Source organism: Brienomyrus brachyistius, chromosome 13, assembly GCF_023856365.1.
Source record: "Brienomyrus brachyistius isolate T26 chromosome 13, BBRACH_0.4, whole genome shotgun sequence".
NCBI lineage: Eukaryota > Metazoa > Chordata > Actinopteri > Osteoglossiformes > Mormyridae > Brienomyrus > Brienomyrus brachyistius.
In genome coordinates, this window is record NC_064545.1 from 20,224,928 (window position 1) to 20,244,916 (window position 19,989).

A 19,989-nucleotide genomic window follows, 5' to 3' on the forward strand; every position below is an offset into this window, starting at 1 on the left:
CCTTTGACCAGTGTGCTACTTTCTTAAGAGTGACAAATTCCAGAATAGCAGCTCTTCCTGTTGAGTCAAATTATAACCTCACAGGTGACTGTCACATCTGTCCCTCTCAATCTTGTAATCTTGGTTCTTGAACAAATTATACCCTTCTCTATTTGATATTATCATTATTAACAGTTTTCATAAGACAGGAAGAAGGACCTTGGTCAAGTAAAGAATAATCTAATGCTTATTTGAAATGCGTGACCAAAAATAAATCTCATTCAAAGGGTTCCATCTGTGTGTGCTGAATTTCTTAAAGGGAGTCATAATTGTTGGAGTGAAAAAATGTTTACTCTGCACCTTATTCCTGGGTTTTCTTACAGACGCAGTGCGTTAATGGATGGGTGGAGGAAAACAGAGCGCTGACTCCACGTTGGGCTGCCATCTTTATTGCTGAGGTGCGACTCAACTTTGGTGAAGTTCTTATTTTACTGCCACCGAAGCAGTTTCCCTTCGTATGTCTGAATCACCAGGTCAGACGGATGTTCCAGAAGACACAGAAAGGGAAGGAGGGAGATATGGAGGTGAGTGGAGATAAGTATCTAATTACTTGTTGTTTCTTCTATTGCTCGAGAAAGATATCCTAAGATGAGCCAAGAAAAAAAATTGCATGAGGTTGGAAAGACTGATGTCCAGGACCCAAGGAACGACAACACTGTCGATAAAAGGCTGGAAGTAAAAAGCAAATGGGCAGGGACAGCCTGAAGCAGCAGGCTGGGTCTTCCAGCTGCTCCATGTGCAGCCAAGGCAACAGTATCCTTTTAAATGAAGGTTGCATAATGCAATAGTCTCGCAAAGCCACAGTTCAGGTTATGATAATCAACACTATTCATAACAATGGACAGCATGGCAGCTTCAGAGACGAGAGTTCTAAACCTGCCTCTAGATTTTTGCGTGTTCCTCACATGCAGCCTCCAGGTGCTCCAGATTCCGCTCGCAGTCTATAACTTTGCAGTTTAGCTATCTCTACATTGCCCAGAGTGTATGACTGTACTTCTGAGAGTGTGCTTTGCAATGGACTGCCATCTCATCCATAAGTCCTATGATTCCTCAGACAGGCTCCAAGGTCAACATAATCCTGTACTGGATATCTGATTAAGCCAGATGTATAGATATCCATTATTATAATTAATATTAATTAATATTATTTATTATTATTATTATTATTATTATTATTATTATTATTATTATTAATAATAATAATAATAATAATAAGAAAATCCTCATGGGGAAATTTGTCTTTACGCCTCTCTCAACTTGCCCTTTTTGGGGGTAAGCTGTCTGTTGGGGTGCCAGGGAGCTGGGGGTTAAGGGCCTTGCTCAAGGTCCCGCAGACGTGCTGAGACTGAATTTGAACTGGCAACCTGGGGTGACAGGCACGTAGGCTTAGCCCACTGAGCCACACACTGCCCATTACATTATGGCAATTCATTAATCTTTAACTGAGTGCACATTAATATCCTCCGCAAAACAACAAAACTCAGTGGTGTAAACATCTTTCTCCAAAGGATCCGGAAATGCACAAGCAGAACAGCCTTGGCTAGAGTTTGCCGGCTTATATATCACCAATTACAGTATGACAGGCGAAAACTGCTTTTAAAAGATGCTATAAATAGTAAAGCCAAAGTCACTTTAGTTTAAAGATCCCAAAACCCTTATATAGCTGCTCCAATGTGATTTAAACAGCTTGTAAATTACTAATGATCACTTGAAAAAGGAATAAAGTTTCATAAGACTGTTATGAAGATAGCGGAAAATGTCATTTTAGTTTTAGTGCCTACAAATTTGAAATGGATCTGCCTAGAATGTGGATTATGGATTTATGACAAATTAATTAGGCAAGTAAATAAAGATTTACAAAAAGTATTAAGACCTCAAGCAGGTGTTGGCTTGCTTGTTGAATGCTTTTGAGCGCTGTCTGATATTGCAAAGGGGCGTCCAGTGAACACCCCCCCTCCAAAAAAAAATTAAATATATATATATAAAAAAACCCAAAAACAAAGGCTGCAAAACTGTTATAAATGCCACTGCTTCAAAAGAGAAAGAAAAAGAATTGCCTTGTGTCAATCAGAGCAAATGGTAATTCTGTCCTATCGGCTTGGGATTTGAAACAAATAGAAAGATAAAGCATCCCAACATCTCACTGTCCCAACACAAGCATTGCGTGTCTCATTAGTAGGCACCACACATCACTTTAAAAACCTTTCACCATTACTAACAAAGTGAATGCTGATGAGCAGGCACTTGTTGCAATGTATAGGTAGGTGTGAGTGAGTGTGCCCTGCGATGTACCGGCATCCCATCCACAATGTTTCTCTGCCTCATGCCCTATGCTGCTTTGGCACTGTGCAATATTTTTACAAAACATTTTAACGAAAATATTTACATATTTTTATACAAAAAACTGGCACAGACCAAAAGTGAAAATAATACCTCAAAATAAAGCTGCTTCAATGGTGATGACAACCACCACACCACAATGCAGTGACTGCATCGACCACAAGGGGGAGATGGTGAGGAGAAGAGCTAGTTAGTAATCTTGGAGCGTCCACCAAAGAGGAGTGAAAAAGCTATCGGTGGAGGAGGGGAGATTCAAGGCAATGGCTCATGAATTTGCATCCCCTCATTCCTCTGTTGCTGCTTTAATCTCATGCTTATAAAGGAACTTTTATTATATGTGTGCATCTCAACACAGAAGGACAACAGAAAATGCAGCTTCATTTAATCTCTCATTCTATGTGGACATAAACAGACTTATTATGGGCCATAGTACATTACTTATTTATCGATCTGTCTAGTTTAAGATGCAGTACATGCTCAGCCCTTGTGAGGATAATTGTGAGGATAAACATAGTCCGTTTGTCTCACAGAAGTCACACGTGAAGGTCACACTGCACGTCCCAACAAACCAGCAATGTCTAAATTACATCATGGCATCCTGAATAACCCCCTTATTTCATGCAGTCAGGAGGAAAAGCATACTCTTTATCCATCCAAAGCATAATCTGGCCAGTCAACAGCATCCACATCAATCTAAGATTATAATATTAGACACATCAGGGCCTGAATCCTCAAATAGTGCTTCTAATTCAAACTGCTCTAAGGCAAATGCTCGAACAGTGCTTAACCTGAGCCAAAAGTGGCCTGTCTCCACTCAAGAGAATTCAGTAAACATTGAATTATGTATGCACAATTTGGTGCACCTGAACTAACAATTCATTATGCACAGTTACCTAATAATTTCACTGAGTACTCTAAAGACACCAAGCCACATCTCCATAAAGTGTGAATAACAGACACCATGATCCAACAGAAAGCCAACATCCTCACACACTGAATCAACAGATCTGTGATAACGCTGAGAAAAGTGCTCAGGTATTGCAGGTTTTCAGAAAAAAAAAATCAGATGGTAAAGAGGAATCATGTACTTTAAGTATTTAAATATATAATATTTTATATATTTTCTATCTCTTTGCAAGAATTGTCAATCTAGTTTCTATAGTTCTTTATAGCTAAATGTTATGTACATTATTGTTAAACTGATGATTGGACCTCTTTTTGATCCTGCAATATATCTGAATACCAAATTAAATTAATCTCCTTGTTAGCTGTGCACAGGTCTACTTTGGTGTAAATTTGTTCCTTATTCTAAAAGTTCTTTATTGTTTTTGCCACTAGAGGTTTTTCATGCATGCATGCATCCATTCACCCATCCATTTTCTGCAACCGTTTGTCCTATTTAGGGTCACAGGGGGTCCAGGGTACACTCACATACAATTCACTTGTACATGCACACCAATGGACAATTTGATAACTCCAATAAACCTTAGCATGTTTTTTGGACTGTATGGGACAACCTAGACGAAACACAACAATGATACATGGAGAACACGCAAGTTCCACACATACAGAACCCTAGAGGAGACTCAAACCAAGGTCCCAGAAATGTGAGGTGACGGTGCTAACAACTGCAACACCATGCCTTGTTCTTATCTAGTCTTGTTTTTCCCAGTTCCTCTGCAAATCAAATACCAGGACAGGGGTCTCCAACTCCGGTCCTGGAGAGCTACTATCCAGTAGGTTTTCTGTCCCATTTGGCCTCATGATGAGCCTCACCTGTTTCTGATGTTTACCTGAGAACAGGTGTGACTCATCAGAAGCCAGGTAAGATAGAAAACCTACTGGACGGTAGCTCTCCAGGACAGGAGTTGGAGATCCCTCTACCAGGATATAGAAATTATTCAATCCAAAATTTAATTTAAAACTTTAAATAATTGTATTTCGAAATTGAACTGTATATAATTCAACTAATCAATCCATTTTCTGTATTTGTCCTATTCAGGGTCATGAGGGGCCTGGAGCCTATCCTGGAAGTTATGGGCACAAGGTATCAAACAATACAAGATGGGGTACCATATACTGTATAAATATATGGTAATAAGAAAATTTATTATTATCATCATCAAAAAGGAATACAAACTTTTTCTCACAATTGTATAAAGAATAATTTAGAATAACTGATATATTTATTTCATGTAAGAAACAAGACAATTCTTTCAACTATATATAGATCAGCTAGAGAAAAATCCTTCACTTCTCCTTGCATTACACATCCAGGTTCACTCAGCCCATTCTGTCAAGGACTCTGCAATTTCCTCAAGTAATGAGAGAAAGAATCTCCAAAACTCTGAACCAGATGACAGTACAGTGAAGATACTCTTGGAATTTTGGAGTAAAGAATCTGTCTGTACTTAAAGCAACCTACTGCTTCAACGTGCTACAAATGATTTTTTTCCCAGACATTACTTTAATGTCTCTCACTCAGAGTTTCAGTATGCAAGATGTGGGACAAATCTCATATATATATATTTTTTTATATATATAAAATCGGGCAAGTTTTGAAGATATCACAATTGAACTTCATATGACAATTTGAACTGTATTTTAAATAAAATTCCTTATCTTCACCTTTTCACCTCAAGCCATTTAAAGATTTTCTAATTATTGGTAGAGCATGCTGCTATATCACAGAAAGTCGACCTACTTAATGGATGACCACCTCCATCTATTGTTTTCTACTGTATATGTGGGAAAATGAGACATACAAGATTTCAATGCAATGCAAGGCATGATTTACATATCAGTTCATGTGTGCTTTGGAATTCTATTCCAGCAAAGAATTTAACTTTTTAATCAGAAATAAAAGCCCCTATCTACAGTAAGATGCCACATGCCATTAACAAATAGTAAAATTATGGATTGCTAACATTAATTCCTTTCGCTGGCTTTTGAAAAACTTAAAAGGATAATTAGAGGTATTTTACTAATTCTTGTTTGCAAATTATTGTCTAATTTCTAGTTATCATGATAGCAAGTTAAAGGACATGGATTATACAGACAAACACCACATTAAATATAATGTGTTGCAATGACAAGCACCACATCATATAATGCGCTGCAATTAGTAATCAAGAAGTCTTTTGATTTCAAAGGCCTACTGAGACGCCGATGCCATTGGGCATTGAAACACACTCAGTTGTCTTCAGTAAAAATATCTGGTTGACTGTTTCTTTGGTTGTGGATTGCATGAGGAAAGAGTAGCAGGGTGCATAAGACTCAGTATAATCCCCAGTCATTGGATAAAGGGCAGAACACAAAAGGACATATGAAGTCTTCTGGACAACAGAGATTCAGCTCTTATCCTAAAGGGTGTCCTTGAACATTTCTGAAGGTTTCTGCACAAATGTCATATTATCTTTTTTCCCCATTGCCATATACAGATGATATATCGCACATTTGATTCAACAGTTCTTATAGAAAATGCTCTTTTACCTTTGAGGACCTCGTCTTCTTGGCCTTGAGTCTTTGATCACTGACTCCAGAGGGTTAAATTCTGGTTTATATTGCGAGTTGTTGGGAAACCAGAATGTTAAATGTATGTCTGTGTACACCAGAATGTTGAAAATTGCATGGTACATGTAAAGTCTTTGCATAAACTACTGGAATAAAGAAGGAGGTTTGAATGAGGCTGAGATTACTGTACTTCCAAGACAACCTACAATCAATGGAATTAATTAATAACTCATATTTCAAGGTTTTAGAGAAGATACCATATATTACTTGATTTGTAATATATTTTTGTTATTCTTAGAGATGGTGGAGTATGCTTTCATATTTTCTTTCAGGTTGGTTACATTAAAAAGGAATCAATCACGTTTGTTCATAATTTATGTAAACTTCAGTCATAATTTCCCCTGCAAGAGTAAGATGGATGTAGTCCATTAATCCATCATCACTGGCAATGCTCGGTTATAGATTTTTAACCAGAAAGTTAAGAGAATTATTAAAAACATGAAGAGATCTGGCAAAATACTTGAATTTAGCGGAATGTTACATTGATGTCACTAATAATAAAGAGAAATTTCTTGTGCCATAGCATAATCAAAACAGTAATCCAGTAGGTAAACATATGGAGCAGTACCTTAAATTCTTTTAAATTAATGACTCTCCCAGATCATATTAAAGCTGCATATTGCACTTTGTTGTTGCGATTGCACTCTAAAGTGCAATAATAAAATAATACGTTTATTTTGATCTGTGTTTTTTTTTTTTTTTTTTTTTTTTAAAGATTGTCATTTGCACATTGATATTTCACTGGGCACTGACAAACTTGTTTCACTTTGTATTGGCAAACATACTGAAAACAGTACAGTGAACATTCAGTAAGAAAAACAATTACCAAATAAATCAACAGGTTCCATCACAGCATGACGCTTTCACAATCATTCCCTGTATTTATTGCACCATCTTGTGCAATATTTTTTTTCAGTTCAAGAATGTTTCGGTACTTCATCCATTTGACAAAATATTATTACAGTTCAACTCCGATCTCTATTATTCCTGATTGTCCAACTGACCTTATTTTACCTTTTTAAGTAATATTTTGCATAACTATACAATATCAAAACTTCAAAGAGTATCACTGTTATGTTACACATTCAGGGTTCTGGATTAGTTTCTGGACTAGTGTGTGTGTACGTGTATGTGTGTGTGCGCGTGTGTACGTGTATGTGTGTGTGTGTGTGTATGGTCAAATATATATTACATTGTGGGGAACAAATGTCCTCAAAATGTGATAAAGACCTGTTTTTTTTACCTTGTGAGGACCATTTTTTCAGTCCCCACAAAGGAGAAACTCAAAAAAGTCTGTGAATGCAATCAAAAAGCTAAAAATGCCAAAAGTCTTATATTTTGTTTGGTTACTTGTGGTTAGGATTAGAGCTGGGTAGGGGTTAAGGTTGCCATTGTTTGGATTAGGGGTTTTCCCATAGAAATGAATGGAGAGTCCCCACAAAAAAATATGAAAACAAAGTATATGTGTGTGCTCAATTCACATGGACAAGGGCAAGTTGTTTAGGTGGATCGATCTATCTTAATTGCCCATTGAATATAATTATGTTAGTGATTTGCCCTGTGATGGACTGACATCTTGTCCAGGGTGTCCCTGCTTTGTGCTTCTTGTGAAATGTTCCAGGTTCACTATGACCTTGAACTGGAAAGAAAGAGCCTCAAACCTCATCTATGCATGCATTAATTAAACAACTGAAAAGTAAAGCTGAAGGCAATACTGTGTGTAAGGTTGCTTGCTGATTTTACAGAACAAAGTGGAACGGTATTACAGTAGTGTGGTAAACAGCACGTGGGAGAAGTGGTGTCCACAAGCAGGGAGAACAACAAAGATGAGTAGGAGGAACACAAATTCAACAGGCCTCTTTCTATAAATACTAAGTGAAAGGGCTGAAGATTGAGGTAATGCAATAAAAACTCAAAATTAAAACTTGGAAAGAAAAGACAATAGGCAGAGTCCTAAGCCCTAGCAACCCCTTGAGTCAGCAAGCCAGGGACATCATCTTTCAAAATAGAACATATAGGGAGGAGTTTAGTGGAGCACTAGCACATGCAAACTTCACCTTATTCATTACATGGTTAGCCTGCATCATCTTCTCCTGATATATATGACAGGTTGCGAGGCACCTGAACAGCTGCATCACCTGTCCACATGACATGATTGAGGTCTACATATGGATACCAAGCTGGTGCATGAAGGACAGCTGACCTTATCAGACACTAGCTGCTAGTGGAGTCAGATCATGATGTTAGGAAATAGCATAACATAAATGACTTGTAAACACTTGTAAAATCAAGAAACAAGAGTCTTATGTATTCTCACAAAAATATCCATAAAATGTAACACTTCCGGGTTAAGCCCCACCTATTTTGAATATGGAAAACTTTGTTCATTGAACAGATACTGTACAGATAATTTTGCTCACCTCTAGTGGTAACTCTGCTGAGCACAGGATGCAAACTGCATACCTTTCGATGACATAAACAAACACACAGAGACACATACCACCCAAGACCGGCTAGCTTTGTTCTCTACAAGGTACGCATCTTTGTTACATAAGGGTGGCTGATATTTTTGGTTGAGAATTTAACATGCATTATCTGTGTGAATGTCAATACCAGCAGGTTAAGTTCCATAATAGTATTAACAATACTGCAGAGCTGATACTGTATATACCCTACACTGACATAGTAAATATGTCATATTTATAGCCCATGTACTGTAGGTTGCACTTCAGTCTTGTGTGTCCTGTGCTGTCTGGGATAGGCTCCAAGCCCCCCCCCATCTCCCTCCGTGATCCTGGATACGACAAGCAGTTATGGATGGATGGATGGATTGATGGATGGATACCATAGAAATATATAGTATATTGTACACAATAGGCATGTGTATTATATATAGTAGAGCTTATGATTTTACTGAAAAATACTGACAGTTACTGACATGTTTAAGCAAACAACAGCATACACAGGCTCTGAGTCAGAGGTATGTATAAGGGTGCTGCTTCTTTGCCTTTCTAGTGCTCTGTCAGCGTCGCTGCCCATTGGCCAAGACAGAAGGAGCATTCAGCAGCTTTTAGGGCGAACGGCCAGGCACATTTGCTAGTTGCAGGAAACGGAAACGTTTGATGCCGGAAACGGTTTTGGAATGTGACTTTACTAATGAACATATACAAGTTAGCTTCAAGAGACAGCTTTAGTCCGCTTGAGTCAGGCTTTATTTAACATTCAAGCGGCACTGCAGTGCTTACTGACAGTCTGTTGCATTATCATGTTAGTATTCAGTATGTTAGTCTCCAGTCCCATTACCCTTCTGCCACCATGCATTTATTAGATATTATAAACATTTAGTTCGTTTTCTCCTTGAGACTGGATTTCAGTGTAACATTAACAACAGTCTATTTACAATGAGCAGTAACCTAATATGTGCCCTTTTGCGTTTGCATTCTAACTGATTTAACACATGAAAAACTGAGGTTTGCCACTCAAATCCATTGCTGAACCGAACATCAGTTGTAAAATAATTACTTGTCTCTTCTCGTGAGCATGGATCTGCCCGAGCAATCACAGCATCTGTCCCGTCTCACTCCCCTCAGCCTTTGCCCACCGTTGTGGGACTCTTTAAATTGCTTCCTGCCTGCTGCCAGTGCAACTCCAGACAAAAACGAGTGAGCAAGCTTCCGGGTTTGCCTGATGTCACAGTGCAAAAGCCCAAGTTGCCATGTCAGATGTGAGATTGTGAGATTAAAATTCACCTTGGCTTCACATTTATGATTATCCTGTTTTGACAGTTGCCATTACCCAGAGTAATGGCCCACAAGGATTTTTCTAAAAACATCTCACCATATATTATACCTCAATATTTTATTTCACGTCCGAGCCGAACCACAACAAATGGCATCCCACCTGCTCTCTAAGCACTGGCCAGTTCATCCTCCCCCCATTGTTTGGGTAATCTCACATAATACTTGGTGTAAGACAACAAGAAATGCATTCTGACTACATTAACTATGATTACATCCTAAAGCTCTTGTGGGATCAGGGTTATTGAATGGAGCCTTGAAAGCAGTTTCTGGTACTTAGTCTTCCTCTTCTTGCCTTGCAGCTACCATCCCTCCACCACATGTCAAACTTCTGACCACAAGTCAAGAAGGCATCACCCCCCCCACACACACACACACACACACACAATGCAAAACTGTGTTTAGATATGAGAATTGAGTGATTTCTACAGATACTAAGAGAAGTCATCTGTAGAACCAATCCAAAACCAACAGGGCTGTTTGATGCCATTTTATTTGTTTTTATTCGACCACAATCTTAATTGAGAACAAAAAAAAACATTTTGCTCCATTACAGAATCCATACTGTGAGTTTTTAGATGACTAGCCCAATGCCAGTAAAACACTCCAAAGTCATTTAACTTTCCGTTTTTGTCTTATTTTCATTTTTCAACTGGATAAATTTTTGATACACGCTGAATAATGCAGGCTCCCTAACAATATTAACAAAAGACTTGCAGAGCCAAGTATGGCTAGAATCACTAGTTAGAGGAAGGAAAGTGAAAAAACGTAGGCAAATCCATTTCGCCTCCCTAGACAGACAGGGATCTGGCAGAAACCGTGGGAGTTCTGAAAGGAAATTCATTCCACCTCTCTTCAAGGTTATCGACGCAGTGCACAGGCTTGTGGCTCCGCAGGGCTCCGCTTGAAGCCGCCACGAAGCGGAAATGAAAGCGATGCCATCGTGGTCCGCTGTTATACGCCGTTGTGCGCCTTGACGCCGCCGTCTTCTGCGTCTGGAGCACGATTGTGAGGATTCGGTTTGTTTGTCATACCCATTCCGAGCATTTATCATTTGACTGGCGCTGCATACGGAAACGCGAACTCGGTCTCTTATTGAACAGAAAGTGAGCCTCACACTAAATGGGAGCATATGAAAAACACCTCTTTTATAAGACACACATGTGGTGCTTGGCCCATTAATATTTTCTCACATTTCACAGATGTTTCGGAGGAGGAGGAGGAGACATTGCTTTCAATTGGAATGAATGAAAGCAAAACAGCATCAAAAGAATACTGTGTGTAACATGGTGTCAAGTGGTCAGAGTCATGAGGAGGTCGCACATGCCGCTCTATACAAGCAGCTTTCATTTCCAGCCAGAGCCCCCACCTACAGCCACTGTCCACCTGCAGCACCCTCCTCTGCCCATCCACCCATGAGTTGGCCCACACGGAGCAATTAGCAAAGAAGTGGATGGAGGCACAGGCTGATAGGGCAGTGCCTTTCCGGAGCCCTGCCTCTCTTAATTATTTCAAAATCAGGAGCATGAAGAGAGATTCCAAATTAATTTCAAGCCAGGATGATGATAAACACTATTAGGGAATCAAACTAGATGGCAGGCGTGGAGGGATGGGGGAGCAGCTGGGGGAATTCAGGAGGGGAGGCCTACTGCGTGTAGAATGACGTCGATTCACGTTAATGACTAGGTGAAATATGTGCCTGTCAGTATCTTTGTCGCGGTGAGTGGCTCCAAACATTGAGGAATACAGAATCCCGGAATTAGCACATGGTTTATAATGCAACCATGCACAACATGTCCAGCAGAAGGATCACCTCATCAGTCATAATCTGTGTCAAAACACAATGCTCCCGTGTCCCAAAGTGGAGTCAGCGGTAATCAGACAAGCAACGGATGGTTATATTAAACTTCAAAAAAAAGTGTTGTCAGTGAAGTGATGTCACCAGGGGCTATGCGAGGACAGTGAGAGCATCAGGTGGTCACTCTGATTGTCACACCCCTGCTCAGGTGGCAGAGAATGCAAGGGAAGAGGAGGTCGGGCGGTTACGCCACATCGAGTTGGAGAGGTGGTCTCTGTGGCGCCCAGATTGGCATTCCACATCCCTCCACCACCAAAATGTCAGTGCCCAAGATGTGTCAGCCCTGCGTATATTGCTGTGGAAATCATGATTCCAGTTCCCATGCTGGTTCACAGCTTGATAATTTAAAAAATATATAAATAAATAATGGGTCAAATTTGAATTAACAAATTCAAATGAAGGAACATTTATTGTGCTTGCCATGCACTGTGATTTAGTGAAAAAATGCTGAAAAACCTAAATATATTGATAGTTTTTTGCTCTTTTCTTTGTGCAGAACCTTTACAAGTAATGCTATTGAATTTTGCATCAAGATTCAACATCCTTTGGATCCCATCCGAATGTTGTCCGTTGATAAAGCTAGATAAGGCATAAAGATGAAAGGGAATTTTATCTTCCAAGAGCCAGTGCATCTATCAGCCATCGAATGTCCACATTCATTACACTGACTGATGCACGATTCATGATGGCAGCGTGGGTCACATGTTCATCACTAACATTTGGGAAAGGCAAAGGTCTCCCTGAGATAGCTTGTGTGCCGTAATTGCACCCTGCTCCTCTCTCCACCTCCTTTTTCGAAGGTTATAATTCAATCATTTGGCCTGGGAGGTATTGCGAGAAATCAGCAAACACACACATCACAACGTGACTCATGTGACCCTGCGTGGTTTGCAGAGTGTCCTTGATTCCATGATTTCTGTCAGCTACCATCAAAGGGATAATCACTATTTTAGGTATTGCCAGCCAGAAGCATGGACAGAGCAGAGAATAAGAAAGTTAAAGTGGTGATCTACACACATATTCAAAGGGGGGCTTTTTGACCGGCTCCTTGGGGGAGGAGGGGCGCTTTCCCAGATGAGTAAAGGATTTGCTTGTTTTTTGTTTTTTCTCTTATTTACACAGCGTGACTTTGGGAACACAAACGCCTCCTTGTAGTAATTAGGCAGTGAATCATTAGGCGTTTCCTGAGCACCTGCCGAACCAAGTGTGGGGTCGTGACCCTCTTAGGCAGGCGTACAGTCAGCGCCACGGAGGGGCAACCTGCTTGGTGTTTACGTCCCCCACTGCCCCATGACCTTTGTGCTTTGCGAGGAATGTGAGCTAAGGAAGACAAGGCAAGGGTAGTGGATGCAACAGCAAGTGTGTCCCCAGCTTCTCATACACCCCCCCGAGCACACACACAACTCCAGGCTGCACTGCATGGTGCATTGTTACAGACAGATTCAGTATGGAGCTGCACTTTGTAACAGAACATGGTTCACACCCTGATGGAGACAGTGGCAGAAAAACGCTTCAGGATTCAAGCCTGAAATTAACACAAGAAAATGAAATAAAATGAGAGGATACAATAATAAAAAGTATATAATTCCTTAATTACGTAGATATATGCAGACACATATGACTGACAGAGCTGAAACCTGCATCTGCAATTGAAAGTGCCACAACCCAAATTACACCACAATAATGAAAAGACGTATTTTCACAGCTGTGCAGAGCTGCAGACACAATGCAGAAAAAAACATCACATAAAGGCTTGAGGTAGCTGGGTACATGCTGTATAGAATAGTGCATAAATCAGTACATTTTGTATCCTTTTGCATTCGGTATCACACAATGGCCAAGTGCAGTGAGCCATGTTGTTACTGTCTAAAGGCTTGCAGCTGCTACAGTATCTGCAACCATGTCAGTGATTGTGAGGCACCGCTCTGCGCTCACTGAACTTTCCTCAAATTAGGATTAGGTAGTCTTTTTGGAGCAAGCTTTTATAGGAAAAATCATGCTTACTGCCCCCAATTTTGAACGTTTTTAAATAAATTTGCTAATTACAGCAAACCAAAAGAAGCCAAAGGTCAGAAGAACAGACATCGGGCAAAACAAGCCCATTTTGTGCAAGATGTGAATGCCAAAGTAATGTCGTGCATCAGATTTTGAAAAGAAGTCGCTTCAAAAGGCAAAATGTGCTGGTGAGAAGCCTTCGGGCGATGTAGCACAATTAACTGGGGGATGTAGCACAATTAACTAGCTGCAAATAAGAATTCGCAGAAAACATCTCTTTCACTGCCGTTAGCCCAGTCATGGAGGTGTGCCTTCAAGCCTGGCACTCTGCGTCAACGTTAAGTGCTGATTACCGCAGCAATCACCCGACAGCTCGATACAGTGGGTCGATAGATGAACCGCACGCCGTCATTCTGCATGGGGGCCAACAGCCAACGAAAATGATACCTGCTTGATGGATTTTTGCAAAGGAGATTCATTAATCTGGAGTGATGGCCAGAGTGGGGTCGTTGGGGGGTGAGGAGGGCTCTAGGACGTTGGATCTACAGAAAAAGCCTGACTGCCATATAACTGCACTCATGCAGTCTGATTAATGATCCCAGAGCCCACTGAGTCGATATTGTTTTTAAATTCACTGTACACAGATATTAGAGACTTACTGATGGATCCAGCAATGAGCCAAAAAACATAAGGGGGTGAAGCAGCGGCAATTCAGTGTGTGCGTTTTGGGGGGGGTGAGTCATAGTTTTGCTTCTTTTTATATCTCCTGGTTGCGGTACACAGCGACTCACGCCATAAAGGTACTGGGTTCCAATGGGGACCAGCTCTCAGCTTTCACATTCTCCTTTGGCTTCCTCCTGCTGACTAAATTGGATGCATTGAAGCTAGATTGTCAGACAAATAGTCTGCAGTTCCTGGTTTTCTAGCAGTCCAAAGGTGCCATTTGCCTACCATATTTCCACTATATACCACAGCTCATGTCTTCCACATGCATTGCATCACCACCCACCTTTACCCATCATAAAACACACACCTTCTCCAAAATGCTAAACACACGGCGGGGTGAAAAAATATTATTATGCCTCCTCACAGCTCTGGGTCCAGGCGGTGGACTCAGCTACAGAGACATGAAACCACAGCTGGATAGATGATGCATGCCAGGAAAACCGATGCTTGAAAAACCACCAGTAATAAGTGTTGACACAAAGGCCAAGGCTGCATTTTTTATGTACAGCTGTGAGTACCAGCAGTGTGGAGAAAAGTGGGAGTCAAGCGAGCACGACTGCTGCCATCAGCGATGCTTTGAGGTTAACCTGAGAAGACAGGGCCCGACAGCACCGGAGGACCAAGCCTCAAATGGCTCCCTAGCAGCCCACTGCATGCCAAGCACCCCTCCAGCCATAACAGACAGGGTGAAATGGTATCTTGCACCCCTGATTCGGACTTTAATGACCGGTGATGGTCTGCTGCACTATCAGCAAATTAAATTTGAAAGAAAATGGGCCCTTACAGACAGACCATCCTGCTTGTTTGCAGACAATAGTGTTCAATTTAGGTTGACACCCTAGCACTAGTCCCTAGGGTAGGGGAACCATTCAATTCCACCTCACCTGTTCAGCATCCCCTTAAACACAGCTCCTTAAACACGCACAAAGGCAACAAGCTGCCGATACGCTTAAAATTATATTCCACACATACATATTTAAACAATTACAAAGATAACACTTGCTGCTTTCATTCTGAAAAGCATAGTAAAATTACACATTTAGCCACACTTACTAAATACCAGATGACGTAATCCTTCCTTTTTTTCACAAGAGCAGAAAGATAAGGTGAAATGAGTTTTCAGCTGAATACTCCCTGTAATGAGGGATATCGAAACTGCTGTTTATGCTCAGCTGTCACTATACATAAACGGCACCTAGAATAATGCGATGCAAATCAACGCGATTCCTAGTTTAAACACTGTCATTGAAAATCTCCACATCTATTATTGCTGTGGACTGAACATTCATATTGTAACAGAAAAGCATGAAGAAGCAAAAGTGTTTAGTTTCTTGCTTAACTGCACAAGGATTTTAATACAGAATTAATGCATAAAAATAATGGGCAGCTACAGTGCTGTTTCTCCCTTATCCTTAGATAAAGCTTGCCTGTGACACTGTACTGATTTTCTCAGAAATACAATTCTGCCTTAACTAGTTTTACATGGACATCCAGGATTAAGATCAGGAGTTCATATTTCATTCATTTACCTACTGAGTTATTGGCCAGAGTGACAATTTAATGGGCCGTCATTAGTGAGAATGATGGAGTGATTGTTAGCAAAGGGGGTCAGGCTATGAGCGCTAGACTCGGTTTGATGAGGTGTGGTAGATAAAGGCAGAAACTGCCACAGTAAGGTGTAATCGAGTTTGAAATGACAGGCAGACACCGGGGAAAAAAATATGAACCCATGTTTCTGAGTGGAAGAGTGCGGATATGCCAGAAAGCCCTTTTCCGAGCCACTTCTCTTTAGTGTTAATGACGTGCTCTGGACCCAGGTGTGACGACCTTGCTAATTTGCCAAATGTTTTAAAACAACCCAGGTGTTTCGCGAGCACCGTTTACGAGGTCCTTAAGGAACCTTAACGATGGCCCACGACAAGGCGAGTCCATCACCCTGAAGTGGAGGGAAGAGGGAAACTACTCTGGCTGTACCTCTGAGGGCAATCAAGTCTGAAGACCCCTCTCAGTGACCTCATTTCACCCTCAAGGCCTACAGCCTTATGGCAACAGCATATAGCAGCTACTGCCTCTCAATCTTAGAAAATGAAAATCCAGCAATTGACAGCTAAAGTGGATTTATAACCAGAGGGATCCATGGATGCAAAAGAATAGAATCATACCTGTTAGTGCAGTGTGGTTGAAGCAGATGTGGAGCCATTAGCAGGTTTGTGAGGATCGTGACGTCCTGATCCGAGTCCAGTCTTCTGGCCAGACAAGACATTTAGAGAAAAACAAGGCCAGTTGTTACCAAAATTATTTCTACAAAAAAAACAAATGTTAAAATACATTCCAATGCACCCATTTACTACTGAATGAATGACAAATATGACTTTCACCACCTGAAAAACGTTGGGTGCCACAATCATGTTTATTTTACAATTATGTTTTTTCCAAATGAAAATCTTCATAACATGTCTGCAGTGCATCGGAAGCCATTAATTGCTAGTTGTTTTTTTTCATACATTTATAATTAGTAGTAATATTTATTGTGACTATGCTACCTGACCTTTCAAGCTCATTTCAAATTAAAGAACCACCTTCTTGGACAGAAATGTTGCCCTTGATATTAAGTTTATACATACAATTTTAAAAATTACAAATAAAGAGCTAATTATCATATTACCATATTGTCATGGTTTCCTGTGGGTTATAGCTCACAAAGAAACTGCAAGCCTAACCATAAGTAATGTAGATTTGTGGACAAAATGTTTATGAATTAACGATTTTAAAACCACAGTGTTTTACAACTTTTTGTGAGTATAAAGATTCCAATAACAGGATTATTCCTAAAGTAATTAAAATTTTAAATGACTTAACTCCCAGTTTTAACAGTTTTCTCACTCTGCTCATTTGTTCGAACAGTTGCAGCATCTGACATTTTTGGACTTACGAGAGATACAAAAATGTCAAAAATGTATATTAATTGAATGTATAGAGAATATTATCCACATTAAAGAGGTTTCATACAATACTGTTTGGCATGATGTGCATTTATTAAAAAGGATAAAAAAGGATTAAAATGACTTGAAGCCAACTACACAGTGCTGCACAGAGCAGTGTTTCTCAAACCAGTCCACAGTGACCCCCAGACAGTCCACAGTTTTGTTTTCTCCAAACTCCCAGGGAACTGGGAAAGAGTAAAAATGTGAACCATGGGGGGGGGTCTCCAATGACTGGTTTGAGGGATACTGGTGTAGAGGGTGATTGCACATGTGTATTTGTGTATGTATATATTATACACACACACACACACACCTTTCAACTCTTCATCCAGGTTGCAAAGAAGTCACAGCCCATCACATACACAAACACAATAAAATTACAATCTATGAGTAATCTAAACATGAAAAAATATTCACCAACATATACATTCAATGGGACTAGATTGTTATGACGAAGGTTTAGCTGTATTGAATATGTCTAGGAAGACTCTCATTTTAAAAACTACAAAAGGCTAAAAAATACATGTGCATTTACAAAATTGATGTGAATGAATAATAAAATAATACATTTTAATTAATATGAATTATAGGGTAACACTGTAGTTTTGTCTGATAATAGGATGGTACTAAGAATTGTAGAATATAATAATATATAGAAAGATTAATTTATCAAGAAATGTATCTACTGCAATTATATCTTGCTCCTAGTATTTAAAAAAGAGCTTGTAAATCCGCATATATAAAACAATAGGTTAGTGGAAATAAGCAAATTTGTAAACGTGCTATTAGAAATGAGCAAAGTTAATACTTTGTAAAAGAAGAATAACATTGTTATTTACTAATAACATTTGTTATTTTATCAAACAGATAGGAACAGTTTAAGGGCAAGGGGAAGACCTTGAACTTAAGTGTTACCAATTACTTATAAACATTGGCCGAGCGTTGCGTTTTACCGTGTAAACATGATGGATGAGAATCTTATCACAGTGCTGGAAAAGTAGAAACGTACGATATACTGTATACTGAAGAACAGCAAAAATAATGGTTAATGTTTTAGTAAAATTAGTTAGTCACAGGTGGGGGGAGGCTACCTGCTATATTTGAAACGATTCCTGTCAGCGATAACCGTTTTACTGACTCAGGTCTTTTAAAATGTCAGGAAAGCGTATTTCATAGGCAATTACCTGCAATCCGTTTTCCATCCCAAACGTATACTCAACGTCGACATTTTCAACTGGAAAGTTTACATTAAAATTCGCAGTGTCAGCGTGTCTTCATTTTCCATACAATATTTCGATATTCAGTAAATAAATAAGGTTGCTTTTCCAGGTTCTTTAAATGAAGGCACGTAAATACGGTACGAATTATATTTTCTAACCAGGTTAAGCTTTAAATCAGTTCTTCGGCTAGTGATCCGTGATTGTCACGCGCTCACTAATATATCTCAAGGAGAGTCTCGTGATGGGCGCCGCCTGCCTGTTCATAATACTGCGAAGAATCTTTATTTCTCGAACCCTTGCTTCATTTATCTAGCACACTTAACCCAATGGCTGTAATTTAAATATTAACCTTCTCCAATGATGTACCCATATATTTTATTATACGTGGCCCATTGGCGGATTTAGGTATGGGCAAGGGGGCAACCGCCCAGGGCGACATCATGCCAGGAGCGGCAGGCGACGTACTTGCACAAAAAAAAAAAAATCGCATTAAAAAAAAATGTACATTTACGCGATCGGTTTTCTATCGTTCATTTGCACGGCACACGGTCACCGTGAGGGACAATTAACTTTGCTGGTATGGACGCCCTGATTCTAATTAGCGAGCTAGGCTACGAGATGGGGAGGGGGTGCGGGTTGCACTGATCTCAGGTCGCCCGAGGTAGGAGGAGGGTGGGAATCTATCAAATAGCGCACCTCTAACTTTGTACAGTACTAATGCAATTACTCTAATCAGTCACACCAAATAAACCACAATTTATTAATAATACTGTGAATATATAGTTGCACAGGCATAGTATTGCATTTTTTGTTTCTACTCTTGATTTACAATGATTCTGGATGGTTTAAATGCTTTTTTAGATATTGTCATTTTAAATCTATATAAATGCAAATGTGATTATAAAAGAGTAGCTACAGGATAAAATTAAATTTTAGATGCTGCTCACTGGTGAGTTGTGCTATTTTTAGAACAGGTCCGTGGGCGACTCGTGGTCCTTGGGGGCATCCTGGAGCCCACAGGCACCATGTTGGTGACCCCTGGTCTAAGCCATCAGGTGGCCCGTTTAGAAAAAAAGAGAAAAGATAATGAGAACCACGAAGATAAAAGTGTGCAGCATTTTCATCTCTTTAGAAGCATAATATTATGCATTTAATGAAATAGTGCACCCTAAACATCACCATAAAGACAATGGTGTAATAATTCATATACTGCGTTTTGTTTCTATTTGTCTGTGTCACTTCTTTTTGGTTTTTATGATCCTTTTGTATATATATTTGTATTTATATAATTTAAAATTTTATTATTATTTGTAACATTCCAAATGTCTTAATTATCGAGGCAGTTAGAGCCAAAAGGCTCTTTTTTTGCTGGGTGGTGGGACATGGACAAAATGGGGGCTGGGAGTGTGGTGTGCTAAAGTTAGGGCTCTTCCAGGACCCCATGATCCTGCTTGTTT

The 19,989-nt window shown here is 39.8% G+C and overlaps 1 protein-coding gene across 4 annotated transcripts in view; it reads right to left on the reverse strand.

Moving 5' to 3' along the window:
- Positions 1 to 18,870, reverse strand: part of lrrc4ca (leucine rich repeat containing 4C, genome duplicate a) — a 230,509-nt gene extending 211,639 nt beyond the window's left edge. For all 4 annotated transcript variants that reach the window (XR_007381988.1, XR_007381987.1, XM_048973055.1 and 1 more), the window contains exons 1-2: positions 18,497 to 18,870; positions 16,491 to 16,574 (exon numbers count right to left, since the gene is read on the reverse strand). The gene's annotated coding sequence lies outside the window, so the exon portion shown is untranslated. The remainder of the gene's footprint in view (positions 1 to 16,490; positions 16,575 to 18,496) is intronic.
- Positions 18,871 to 19,989: the final 1,119 nt, after the last annotated feature.